This window comes from Gallus gallus, chromosome 1 (assembly GCF_016699485.2).
Source record: "Gallus gallus isolate bGalGal1 chromosome 1, bGalGal1.mat.broiler.GRCg7b, whole genome shotgun sequence".
Taxonomy (NCBI): Eukaryota; Metazoa; Chordata; class Aves; order Galliformes; family Phasianidae; genus Gallus; species Gallus gallus.
This window is the reverse complement of record NC_052532.1, coordinates 39,745,430-39,757,776: the sequence shown is the minus strand read 5'-3', so window position 1 is coordinate 39,757,776 and position 12,347 is coordinate 39,745,430. Positions and strand designations below refer to the sequence as shown.

At 41.3% G+C, this 12,347-nt stretch overlaps 1 protein-coding gene across 12 annotated transcripts in view; it reads left to right on the top strand.

Moving 5' to 3' along the window:
- Positions 1 to 12,347, top strand: part of PPP1R12A (protein phosphatase 1 regulatory subunit 12A) — a 124,283-nt gene that overhangs the window by 21,072 nt on the left and 90,864 nt on the right. Inside the window, exon 1 of one of the 12 annotated variants that reach the window (XM_040657746.2) lies at positions 5,909 to 6,078. The exons of the other annotated variants lie outside the window; for them this stretch is intronic. The gene's annotated coding sequence lies outside the window, so the exon portion shown is untranslated. Of the gene's footprint in view, positions 1 to 5,908; positions 6,079 to 12,347 lie in introns of those variants that run through there. 12 annotated transcript variants of the gene reach the window in all.

Below are 12,347 nucleotides of genomic sequence, written 5' to 3'. Positions count from 1 at the left end.
TTCTTGTCTCATTAGAGGCAGCTTTACAATCACATGAATGCAGCGATTTAAACCACAGGGAAAATTACTAGGATTCATCAGTTTTTCTTATCCTATTTGTGATGAAACTGGTTCAAATTATGCTTGATAGGTGCTTATCCTAAATGTTGGTCTAAGAATGCTGTTAATCCAGCTGTGACACTTTCATCCAAAAAACTCAACTATCCGTGCTTGATTTTAATTTATCGGGATGTCTTTACCAGGCTCCTGCTATACAAAGACATGGGAGCACAGCGTGTTCAATGACTAAATGTTGTATCTGTACCTGGAAATACTTAAATTCCTGTACGTTCCACAGCTTTAATAAGATTATCCTTAAGGTTTACCCATGAGGTTTACCCTTTTGTAAATGTCCACCTTTAAATTTATATATTCTGGATTCTTCAAAGCTGTAGTTGTAATTTTAGTACAGCTTGTGCTGGTGACTTCTCTGTTTGCAAATGCTTTATTTTCCCCTTCTCTGGAACAGTAAACAACTCTTATCTAAGCACAGTGTTTGCATCTGTTTTTACTAAACAAATTGCTAGTGAAGGGAGCCATCTGTGGTAATATTTGAACCTGTTTTACTGCAGACAGTATCAAAGTGGCGGTGTTTTGTTGGGGTTTATTTATTTATTTATTTTGTCAGGTAGTTACACACACTACTTTCAGGATAGTGTGGTTAAATTGAAACCTCTGGAGCAGTATGGTGTGAATGTCTCCTTTCTCACCACTGTTTTTGACCTCTTCATATGGGAACCCTGAGTGACACAGCTCAACTCTGTTTCTTCTCTTCTGATAATGACCTCCATTCATAAGGGTGTTGCTCCTGGTGTTACTGATGTCCTGTTGCTTTTCATTAGGGATGTGAAGAGAGAATTGATTCTCACTGTCATCGTACAACAAAGTCTTTTCTTCAGAACACCTATATTGATTTCAATGCAAGTATGTGCATGTGCCATTGTATCGATTAATATTCAACAATATGGTGTTCTACAGGAAACAGCTTCAGAGTTGCTGAAAGCTTCTTGGCCACTTTACGTGGTTGGATTTGGATTGAACTAGTCTGGATCTGAAATTTTCTTCACCTTTGCCTCAACTAGTGACACTTGTGTTCTGCAACACTGTCATCTTTTACAGCCGTCCTTTATAGTTGCGTGAAATGCGACTTTGTGATACAAATGAGGATGGGGAGTGCCCCAGCATGTAATCAAGATCAGGTTTTGAGTGAGGAGTGCTTATTACTTTTTGTGACCATACAAGGCTTAAGACATTCTAAATTGTCATTCATTAAACTAATAAGGGTGTATGCTTTTGTTTTGCCCTGACTTGAATTTCCATTCTTCTCCTAAGTGATCACAAAGATTGCTGGGCTAATTCTCTTGATGCGCGGTTGCCCTTTTCTCTGTTCCTAGGCAGCAGGAGGGGAAGTGGGTGAGATATTAACTGATTCTGAAATCTTAAGCCAGTGCCTACTAGTGACTGGACAAGGAGGTCCAGAGTGACCACGCAGCATCAGATACAGTTTGTGTAGAACCCCAGTCCTTGTACACTGCACCGTAGCTTAGGACATTTAAGTGAAAAGTACTTAGCTGTTTCAGCAACCTGTTCTGTCTCAGGTATTGTTGTTTTCTCGAGAATGAAGTAACTTATAGTCTAGACTGACTTGGAAAGATAAAATCTCACCTGCCATCTCCTTTTCCTCTTCCTCTTGCTTACTAGCACGTTGCAGAAGACCTGGACCTGCAGTGGTCATGGAGTTCAAATGCCTGCTGCGTGCTATGGTTGTGCTGTGATTTTTACCTAACCTAATTTAGTAACAAGTATGACCTCAGCAGAGCAGGAGATATTCTGTGTGCCACTTCTAAGGCCAGCAGCATTTTATTGCTGTATTGCCTCAATGTTAACGTGATGGTACATATTCGGTGCAAGACTTTTTGAGACTACCTCTGGTGGGTTCTAGAAGCATCTCAGTGCCATATGCAGTACTTCCAAAAGAAGGCTCCCGGTCCTGGTTGTCCTACAGGATGCACTCTCTGAAGCACCCTTAGAAATTGAATGAGTACACTTCCTTAGAAGAAACTTCAAAGGAGAAGGAACATCAAAGGAGAGTCCATACGTGTGGCTTTTTGAGTCCAAGGCCACCTAAAACAAACGTATAGCAAATTGGTATCTTACCAAACAGAAATATGGTTGTAGCATGGAGTTACTTGAAGTAGCTTGGTGTAATTATACTTTTTTTTCTGGACTACGTGCACTTGCTTTAGTTAGGGATGTGGAGACACGGTGCTGTCGTTATTACAGAGTAAATGCTTACTTAAGCACAGTACTTACTTGTAGACAGCTCCTGTAGGTTCCTGTGCTTTATGGAAAGAAGTTTTATTTGTCTACTTGGCAGATCACATGGTAGACAAGCTAGCAATAGGAATGCAGTAATTTCTAAAACACTGGTATCAAGAAGTAATTGAACAGTCCAGTAAATTACTGCTTAGGACAACCCAATAATGAGACCTTGAGAAATTGAGTCATAGTTCTCAGTGGATGAAATTGCATAATTCTAAACACATTAGTGATCCTTAAGGGTTCTTTTTAATTTGGGGGGAGTGCTAGCCAACTGAATACCAAACTTGCATACAAAAAGCTTTGATTCCTAGTGTGGCACATAGGTTTCAAAGGTGGTTAGCTTTGGGGGTAAATTTGAGAACAGACTGAAATTTCATCTTACACAGAAATGTAGTTGGCCTCTCTCCACTTTGTGTGTGTATTTATACCATGGTCACATATGTACTTTAATGCTCTGCAATAAAACAGATTATGGGTCCTGTTTGGCTTTGTGCTACTTTTCTTCCTACATTTTTTAGTAGTGGTATTGCCTATCTTATATGTCATATAAATCTTAGTGTCTGTGAGATTTAAGACTGCCTTAAACATGGCATGTTATTCTGTTTGTTTGGTAGGTTGTTTTATTGTAGTGAGGCAAAACTCAGCAGTAAAGTTTGTAGTGATCTGACCCAGATTCATTGTTCTGACGTTAATGGTCCAGGGTAACCTTAGGTTCTTAGTTGGACTTCAGTACTGAGCACAATAAGTGTGAGAATCATGCTGTGTGGTTAAGTTCTCTTTACTCATGCACTGAGACCACAAGTCCTTCCAGGAAAAAACAAAGTGAGAGATTATTTCTGGAACATCTGCGCTTACTGAGTGTTCAGAATTTCCCCAGTAACTCAGCTCCTCAACTGCAATAGAAAAGGCATCTTCAGGAGATATATTTGTATATATACAGTTTAATTGGAAAAACATCTCAACAGAAATTTCTGTTCTGACTTTAAATATCCTTTTATATTTAGTGACTGTGAAAAGGCACTGCCATACCCACACACCACTGGAGTAGCGTTGTTTTTAAGGAAATATCTTGTGGGAAGAGAAAGTAGTAGATTTCTGAATCTTGCTGCTTTTATGTTGTATCCCAAATCTTGAGGACTGTCCCTTCAAATGAACTTTTAATTTTATCAGCTCATCCCCTTCAGATTCTTTATTTATTTGCATGGTGGGAAAAGAAACCTCATCCTAATACTTAGAAGTTTGTCCTGGAAGTTCTCAATGAGAAGAGAGTTGCTCACATTTGTAATTTATGGCTGTTGTATTCTGATATAGCTGCGAGCATAAAGCAGTACTGTACTTAGAATGTTCACCCTTCTGTAAGTTATTTTGCGTGCCCAAATCAAAACTGTGTCATTGGAACCACAGTTTTCCTCTTTTCCTCAAAAAACTAAAATCAAACAAAGCAAACAAAAAATCAGAACAAACTTAGGAGATTTTATATTTAAGATAAATATTTGAAGTGTAGTTTTTGGTTTCAGAAATTGCTGTGTATAGGGGTGCCAAAGTGATGTGATGAGGAGCTTGGCATTAGAGCAGATGGTGTTTGCATGTTGATAGTTAATGGAATTTTCCAGTGTGCGTATGGGGAAAAACTCAGATATTTTTGTAGGCAGTGTAATGAAAATGGCAACTTCAATTAGAACTGCCTGTGTTTTTATAGAGGGTGTACAAAGTTGAGGGCATTACCTGCAGTTTTACATATTCTTTGATGTGAGGCATTGGAATAGTAGCTAACAGGTCGGTGTCATAGTCATTCAGTTTGTAAACAGTCGGATCATGGCAGATGGAATCCCAGAACAGCTATTAAAGTGAATGGCATAAGCTGTATGCAGCAGAGGAAGCATTTAAATTTTGAGTATTTAATGAATAGAATCATTGGTGGCTGATACTAATTACTGTTTCTTATTACTGCACACTGTTTCACTGAACATTTCTTATTCCCCTGATGGACAGGAGAGCAACAATCTAAAATTTCATTTCTCCCTTTGGGGAAGGGGATTTTTAGATGGAGAATTCTATACTGAAAATCCCAGCTTCCAACATCGCGCTGCACAGGCCTGTGTCATACAGACATTGGTCAGCAGTGCGTATATTAATAAGGGAGCAGGGATGGATTAAAAAAATTGCTGAATATTATTTTAAATTAAAGTAGAAATATTAGATGGAGGATATTCTGTGAACCGCAAGAAGGCAGCAGCTGGCATATATCAGAAGGAATGGTTCTCTTTGGGTTACGTTAAACTACAGGCACATTTTTTGTCTTTATGAGCCGACAGAGTTGGTGTTGGTGGAAGAATTTGATTCTGGTCCCTGCTGCAGCAGATGCAAACATCCTGGTTCATTTACCAGATCAAGCAATCTGCTGCACAGAGTGCTGTGAGGTGTGGACGTCTGCTCACCAAACTGTACAGCACGCTGGCAACATTAACTCCTCTTCAGGCGTTCATCCGTGAACGTGTGAATGGTGAAATTCATACCTACAAAGGAAAAAACAACCCCAGAACTTTAAATACAGAAAGCAAGTGAAGATGGGACGTAAGAGGAATGACAGATGACTCTCATACATGAACAGTGATGCTCATACAGTGTTAGAAGTGTTGTTTCCCAACATTCTGGGCTCGATTCCTTCAAAAAAATATATCCTGGAGCTCAGAAGCTCCTGTCGTCATGCTGGCTCAGCTCTAACTAAAGCTTTCTGTATTCCTGTGTTTGCCTGTCATAGCACTGGAGCCCTCGTGGATTTCTTTTCTGTCCCTTCTTGAGACTCTCAACATTTCCCTTCAGTGTCTCCAAAGCTTTCCTTTCCCCTCTGAAGTGAATTGCTGCAGTCCTCTTTGTTTCACACCCCCCGCCTGTACAGGAATGGTGCTTTCTCTAGTTCTCTCTGCCCTTTCTCTGTAGACTCTGTATTACCATCTCCTTATAAGCCCTTGCTTGTTAGAGTTATTCTTGTTGGAATCTGGGCTACAAATAATCTTTCCATGCAGCAAGTTGCTGCCTCTGATAAATGTGGGTTGCAGCCAGTGGTTGGCAGGGAGATTCGTTTGCTGTCAGCCCCTGAATTGTGAATTAGGCTTTTCTGGTACTTCTCATTTGCACCAAAATCAATGACATTGTGCTTAATAATGCTGCCTGCAATTCTGAAATTGATCTGGTCTCATATTGTGTGAAGAAATGCATTCAGTTGAGTGCTGAGCTGTAGATAGTTCTGGAAGGCTACTTACATAAGCTCCGTTAGAGCAAAAGTAATGTTCTGTCTGAGATTTGATTCTGAAGTGTGTTTTAAAAATGTACGGTAAGTGTTCGTATTGACTATAATGTATAAACTGAAAAGGCTGTGTGGGTCTGATTTGTGTAAGCGTTTTCCATGGGAATCCCAGTGCCTTATATGGTCAACTTGCTTTGTAGTGTTTCAGTGAAACGAAGGCAGCCATCCAACAAAAAAAAATAAACAGCCCAGCTGGCTTTAGCTGTGTCTATAATACCCTCTTTCTTGGCCTCCTTCAGTAGCACAGTAGCTAATTATTAAAACTGAAAATGTGGCGAGAGCCTATGTAGCTAGTGGAAGAAGTTGCTTTTGTGGCAGTGACTGTATGCTGAGGATATAATGCTATTTTAATAAAGAATAGTAACACATGGATAATACAGCTTTGTTGCGTTCTGAACTTTCACTATCAGGTAAGTTGTTGTGCCTTTCCCCAAGCTTGTGAACTGGTGATAATTCCTGTAGTTGCTATAAACAGAATTAGCTAGCACAATCCGGCATACTTTTTTCTGTGTGTTTGACCTGTTTGTTCACTGCTTGAAGAGATGCTAACACTTCAAATAAGTGTTTGTTGAGGCTTGCATATGCAGCTGTTGCTTCAGAGAGACCTGGTTCCGGTTCCTCTGGAAAGAGTGGCACCAGTCATTGAAAATGAGTGTGTTTGCAGTGAGGTACAAGCTACCCTGTATTTACTCTCAAGTATTAGGGTGCACGTAGGCTTTACTGTAATTCTTCCGTGGTAACTTACATACCTATACTTTAAAAAACCCTCCTGAATGAGAGACTACAACTGATGACATCTCTTTATCTGAATACATGGAATCCTGTTTTACTAGAAGTATGATCTATTGAGAAGGCAAGTGTCAGTACCTTGCTTTGGAATATCAGTGAAAGCCACAACATATTCTGTCACAGATGGAATAAACGGACATTTTCTTACATCCTATGATGAGAAGAGCATACAATAAAAGTGCTACAGTGTTCGTGGGATTTGTACTGAGGAGAGTGTTTTCTTTTTTTCTCGATCTAGGCTGCCTAAGGCCTTTAAGGCTCTTTCAGTTAATCACATAGCTCCAGTGCCTGATTTGTGTTAAAAGGAAAGGCCAATCTTCTGAGCTCAGTAATAAGTCATCTCTGCTTCTGCTGATACGAGGCATTCCAATCAGCTTTCAGAAAGCAGCTTTTGTTTTATGATGGCTCTTGGTCCCAGCTCTTGCAAGCTTCCTGTAATGACTTCTACTCCTTGTCCTAGCAGAAGGGATGAACAGCTGATTCCTACTTACTTTCTCCATATAATTTATGATTTATAATAGTCATCTATTATATGGTCTTCAAAGAATTTTTTTCCAGGCTGAAGAGTTGTGTACTGCTGGACAGTGTTATATTTAAGTTACTTTCAAACATGGCAGTTCAGACTGCAGGAGCAATACAGATGTCAGGTTGCTGCAGACCTGAAATTCATTTAGAGATGTGCTAGCACTATCTGTGCCGTGACCTCTTTGCCTCCACTAGCACAGAGGAAGAAGCCACAAGATGCAAAAATAGAGTAGAGATGTGCAAGTGAGTCAGAGGAGAGGGGGCAGAAGGGAGATGTCAGATGTGGGCTGGCTGTCAGAGTGAACCAGGAGTTAGGAAAATTAAATGGTGGTGTGGAAAAGGAAGTGGGATAGAAAGGACAATACGGAAAACACTGAAATAATGGAACTTGAGTGGTGGTGTACTGGATGCCAGGTAGTTAATGTGGATGGTGAAATCTGTATTTGGACTTTGATGCATTAACCTTTTAATACTTTAATTTATTATGTCATCATACCTGGCTTATAGGGCCCGGATAAAGGATTTGCTCTTGAGATAACTCAGAAGAACCAGTTAAAGGTGCTGGTGTGTGGGAGACTGCTGCTGTATCAGTGGGAGGAAGAGAAGAGAATGTGGGGTAGGAGACTGCAAGGAGTTTTGTAGAAACTGAATATACTTATGGCTGCAGGTATAACGAAAGGAAACTTCTTCAAACGTATGAAATGGTGTCTATTCTAAAATCTCAGTTTTGTGGTATTTCAAATGGTGTGGAAGAATCGGGGGATACTACTTATGGTGACATTGTTTGTTTACCACCTGTAAAATGATGGCATTCTTTCGTGCCAGAGATTTTGTGAAAATACTGCTTACGCACCTAAATGGTGATAAACATTGATGTGTGGATGAGCCCGTGAGGAAGTGAGTTCTGTTTGGAACAAAATGGGAGTACTGTGGGCCAAACTGTGAACAGTAAGGGAAAATGCAAAGTTTTGAATAGCTGCACACTGAACCATCTCGTAGACTGGCTGAGTCGAGATGCTTTGGACACAGAGGAGTAGTGATCACGTAGGACTGTGCATAGGTCATAAGCTTGTGTGGCCAGTTGATTTGGCTTGAGCATCATTAATTGAAGCATTTCCTAGTCCTGGGGTATTTGTCTGTTTGGCCTTACTATTGCTTAGATATAGGTCTGTGCATAATGTTTAATGTAAAAGTAGAGTCCTTAGAGAAGCATAAAGCTTAAGCGCGTTTAATATTGTAAATTAAGTGTCAGAACAGCTTTCCCCTCCAGGAATTCTTGTCAAGATGTGCACCACAGAGGAGAAGAAGCGAGCTCAAGGCAGCAGAGGTAGTCTCCTGGCTCATCTGGGGGTGAGCTTCAGTTTTCTGTTTAATATGGAGGCAGTTTCTTACTGTGCTGTCTTTGAGGTATATGAAGCATAGCCCCTGGCCAGATGGCTACATATTTCATGAGACTGAATTGAGAACGTTTTCTCCAAACAGTTTGCATAGTAGGAGCTTTTGGTTTGCAGAAGGAGTGGAGGGTGATTGAACAGCAGAGAAAGCTGGGTGGGCCTCCGTCAGTTTGCCTGCAATGGGGAAAGCTGGGACTTCTGTCAAACCCTACTCTTGTCCTTGCTACTGCCGTGTCCTGGGCAGGGCCCCTGAGCTGCCACCTGCCCCAGTGCTGCAGCACATGGGCTTTCCCCATTTTCAGGCAGCATGCATACCTTCCCTATATAATGAAATCTGTTTCATTCTTTGCATTTTCTCCCCTTGGTACTTTAGCTCCCGTTCTTAAGTATTTACAGGAGAAATGCAGTTAGTAAAGTCAATCCCATTGTTTTGAATAAACCCAGAGCTTTTAAACCTGGCTTTCATTTCCATGCTCTTTGCTATTTATCATATTTAACAAGCAGTCTGATGTACAGGAAGCAGACTTCAAAGCATTTACAATCAGTTTCAGGATGACACACACACTGCTAAGGTCAGGTAAACAACGGACTTCTGGGTTCTCAATTCTTTCAAACCGACACAGTACTACTGGTCAAGAGAAGGCCTGTGTGCATTATGCCCTGGTGGAATTCAGAGTTGTCAGGGGTCTCTCGAAACTCAGAAGTCAGCACAAAGGACGTGCTACGCAATTAGAAATGCAGGCTTTTAGCCTTTTCTCCTGAGTTGGTCCTGAGAGTGAGCAGTCAGAAGTGGCTGCAGCTCCAGGTGCGGCTGAAGTCATAATGCTTCACTGCCCTGAAAGGGTGTGCTCTTGCTTCTTCCTCCCAGCACGTCTTTTCCTTCCCCTGAGAGTCTGACAATGCTTTTGGGAGTGTGCAGTTGAGAATTAGGAGGGAGATGGGGACCTCCCTGTTTGTCAACAGTGAGCACTTGCAGGATCATGCCCTGGGTGATTAGTGTACGTTCGCTCAAAGAAGTTATGCTTTGCTCGTTTTATAACACTGCCTCGTGCAGAACAGAATATTGCCTAAAACTCATCTTGAATTGCAGAACGTTATTCAATAGGAAAGCTATTATACAAGTACTTTGAAACGCTGTCATCTTCTGAAAGTCAGAGATTCTGGTGGATTTTCATAGTTGTTGGCCTAGTTGTTATCAGCTGGGAGAGCGTTTGTGTGATTACCTACATCCAGGAGACTCAGTTAGGATACTTCTGTGTTTTTACCAGCAGTTGACTACAATAACTGACCAAAGTTTGCTTTTACTGAACTTTTAAAAGTGGCATTATGGACTGGTAAAGACACTTGAAGAAATTTTGACTGAAGTGCAGCCTTCCTGCCAAGTCTCACAGTTGTTGAATATAAGTACTTAGCCCATTTTAAGGTGTACTGTGGTTTCCCAGCAAGTCTTTTTCAGGGCCTTTTTCCCTTGAAACTGATGTCTACGCTTTGCAAGTGGCACTGGCACGGTAGAGACAAACCATTGCGCCATGTTTAAGAACGTATGAATTCCTGGAGAAGGCAGAAGGGCAGGTGATGTGTGTGTCCTGCTGATTTTGGCAAGTGTCCTCAAGTTGACTGTTCATGTAATGTAAGTATGGCATTTTCGTGTTGGCTGCTTGAGTGGATAAATTTGCTCTTCAGAAGGTTAGTGTGAAGTGTAAAACTTACAGGTAACTAGATGACAGGTTTAACATCATACTTGGTTTGTGAGGACCCAGGGCTCTGTAGAAGATGGGGAAAATACTGCTGTATCCTTTCCTCTTTTACAAGTTCCTTCTTAGACATTTTCTACTGCACAAATAGAACATGTCAGCGGAGGGATAAAAAAGAGTGTCAGGAGACAGTAGTTGCTTGCTACTCCTCTCTGCATTTCTGTCTCCTTAAATAGGAAGATCTCTGGAGGAAGTGTGGTGGAGTCAGCAGAGAATTCAGGGACGGCAGGCGGTACCTCTTCAGGCAGTACTTACCACACAAAATAGGCAGTGACAACAGCTGTGACCTGGAGAGTCCTTAAGTCCTGCCACGTGAGATTCTGGAAGCATACGGTGCTGGTGTTTGGTGGCAGTGGGGAAGGTGGCACAGTGTGAGCTGTAGTGTATGCACAGCTCGGTCAGAATGAAGCTAAAGATGTCAGCAGGGGGGCACACAACCGTTTGAAGAAAAACAAGCTGCTTTTTTAAAATGCTGATCACAGGTATAACATTCCTGGTGTACTGACATAGTTAGTTCTTAACATGGTTACAGAAAGTCAGTGTATGTTTGGTTTTTTTCTTCCTGTATCAGAATAGGTATGGAGCTGAGGAGCCTGGTTTGCTTTTCCCTTTCATACTGTGAGAAGAAGAGTAATACTGCTTTCAGATGCTGTCTAGAGAGCTATTTCTCTAAAATGTTCCCTTTCTGCTGGCTATTCCCACACTATGTGTGTGAAAACACTGGAGAGGTTTTGGTACTTGGTATTTTTCGAGGGCCTATTATGGCCAAAAAAAATGAGGCATCTGTTTAATTCAAATCTGGGGGGACATTTATGAGTCTGTCCTCTGAGAAGGAAACCTACTGAGGCTCAGCACCTACTGTGTCTTTGCTGCATGAATGCTAATGAGCTTTCTTAAACATTTACCAACAGAGACAGTTGCTTCTGTTGAGTCAGCTTTCATATGGCAAGGCTACAGGTGTAAAAAGCCTCAGTGGGCCCACGGTTGTTCAGAACTGTGGTTGCTGATGTGGTTTTAGGGTTTTAGGAGTGAGAGTCAGTCTGGGTCTCTCGGTGTTGGTCATTGGATCTGGCTCAGTGGTGCTGTAGCACAGTGAAGCTAAGCAAGCCTGTGAAGCGGTGTCGCACTGGCATGGCGTTGCCTTCCTGCTGATGAGCCTAATGAATGTCAGTTATCTTGACATGTCACCGATTTTTTTTTGTTGTTTTGAATTGTTTTAACCAGCACGGCTGCTGATGCAGCATTACCACTCCTCTGCTGTTTCTCAGGTGTTTCAAGATCTGTTCAGAAAATAAGTATCAGCAGACTTGAAGCTGCCTTGAGTTGTTCACTAATGGCTGGAGAGCTACCTCAGCAGACCTGTGAAGCCTGTCGAGTTACATAGTTTTTTGTGGGGTTTTAGCATTTATTTTATTACTAGTAGAGTGATAGGTATATAATCCTTATTACGTAATACAAATTAAACCTCCTTCTGTCAAAACACCCAGCAGAGATATTTGTTGACCAGTTCACTCCCTCCTGTATTACTCACATATATCCCCATATCACTGGCAGCTTTTTCCCAGTTCTTAATATACTTAAGAAATGCCTTAGCATTTGTGCCCCCACCAGCTGTGCTTTTCATTGATGTTTATAGCTATCCTTTACGAGTTTCTACAACTAATACTGGTTTATACCCTTTAAAATTTTTATAGTGTAAATACTGTATTTTTAATTGCTGCTGTTGTTTGGCTTTATCTGCACTATTGGACTTTCCTGATCAGATTGCTCTTTCACGTAGAATAATTGCTTCAGAGCCATTTGGTACACTTCGGAAAAATTAAGAAGAGAGCTCTTTTACCACTTCTGAGATGTCACATATGTAGATTTGAGAGGTGGGTACATATAAACTTAGTTTCACTATTTTGACTGTCATCTTCCTGTCCGTTTTTTAATGTAATGAGGGAGGTAGGTGGTTTCCTAGGAACTTGTGATTGCCTGCAATTTGTTCATTAATGTCATAATGAGTTTATAATGGGACACGTGTACCACGGTATTTCCTGGAGAGATAGAGCAGAAAGGTCAGATGTCGAAGCTGGTGTTTTTGCCATGGCCTTTTTGGGAGAGAGAGGGCCCACCAAGTGGGTGTTGTCTTACATTTGTAGCTGGAGGTAGGAATGGGAATTCTGCTGGGCTGGAGGCAGAACACAGAAGTGAATGCGGAGCTTTGTCCTTCTA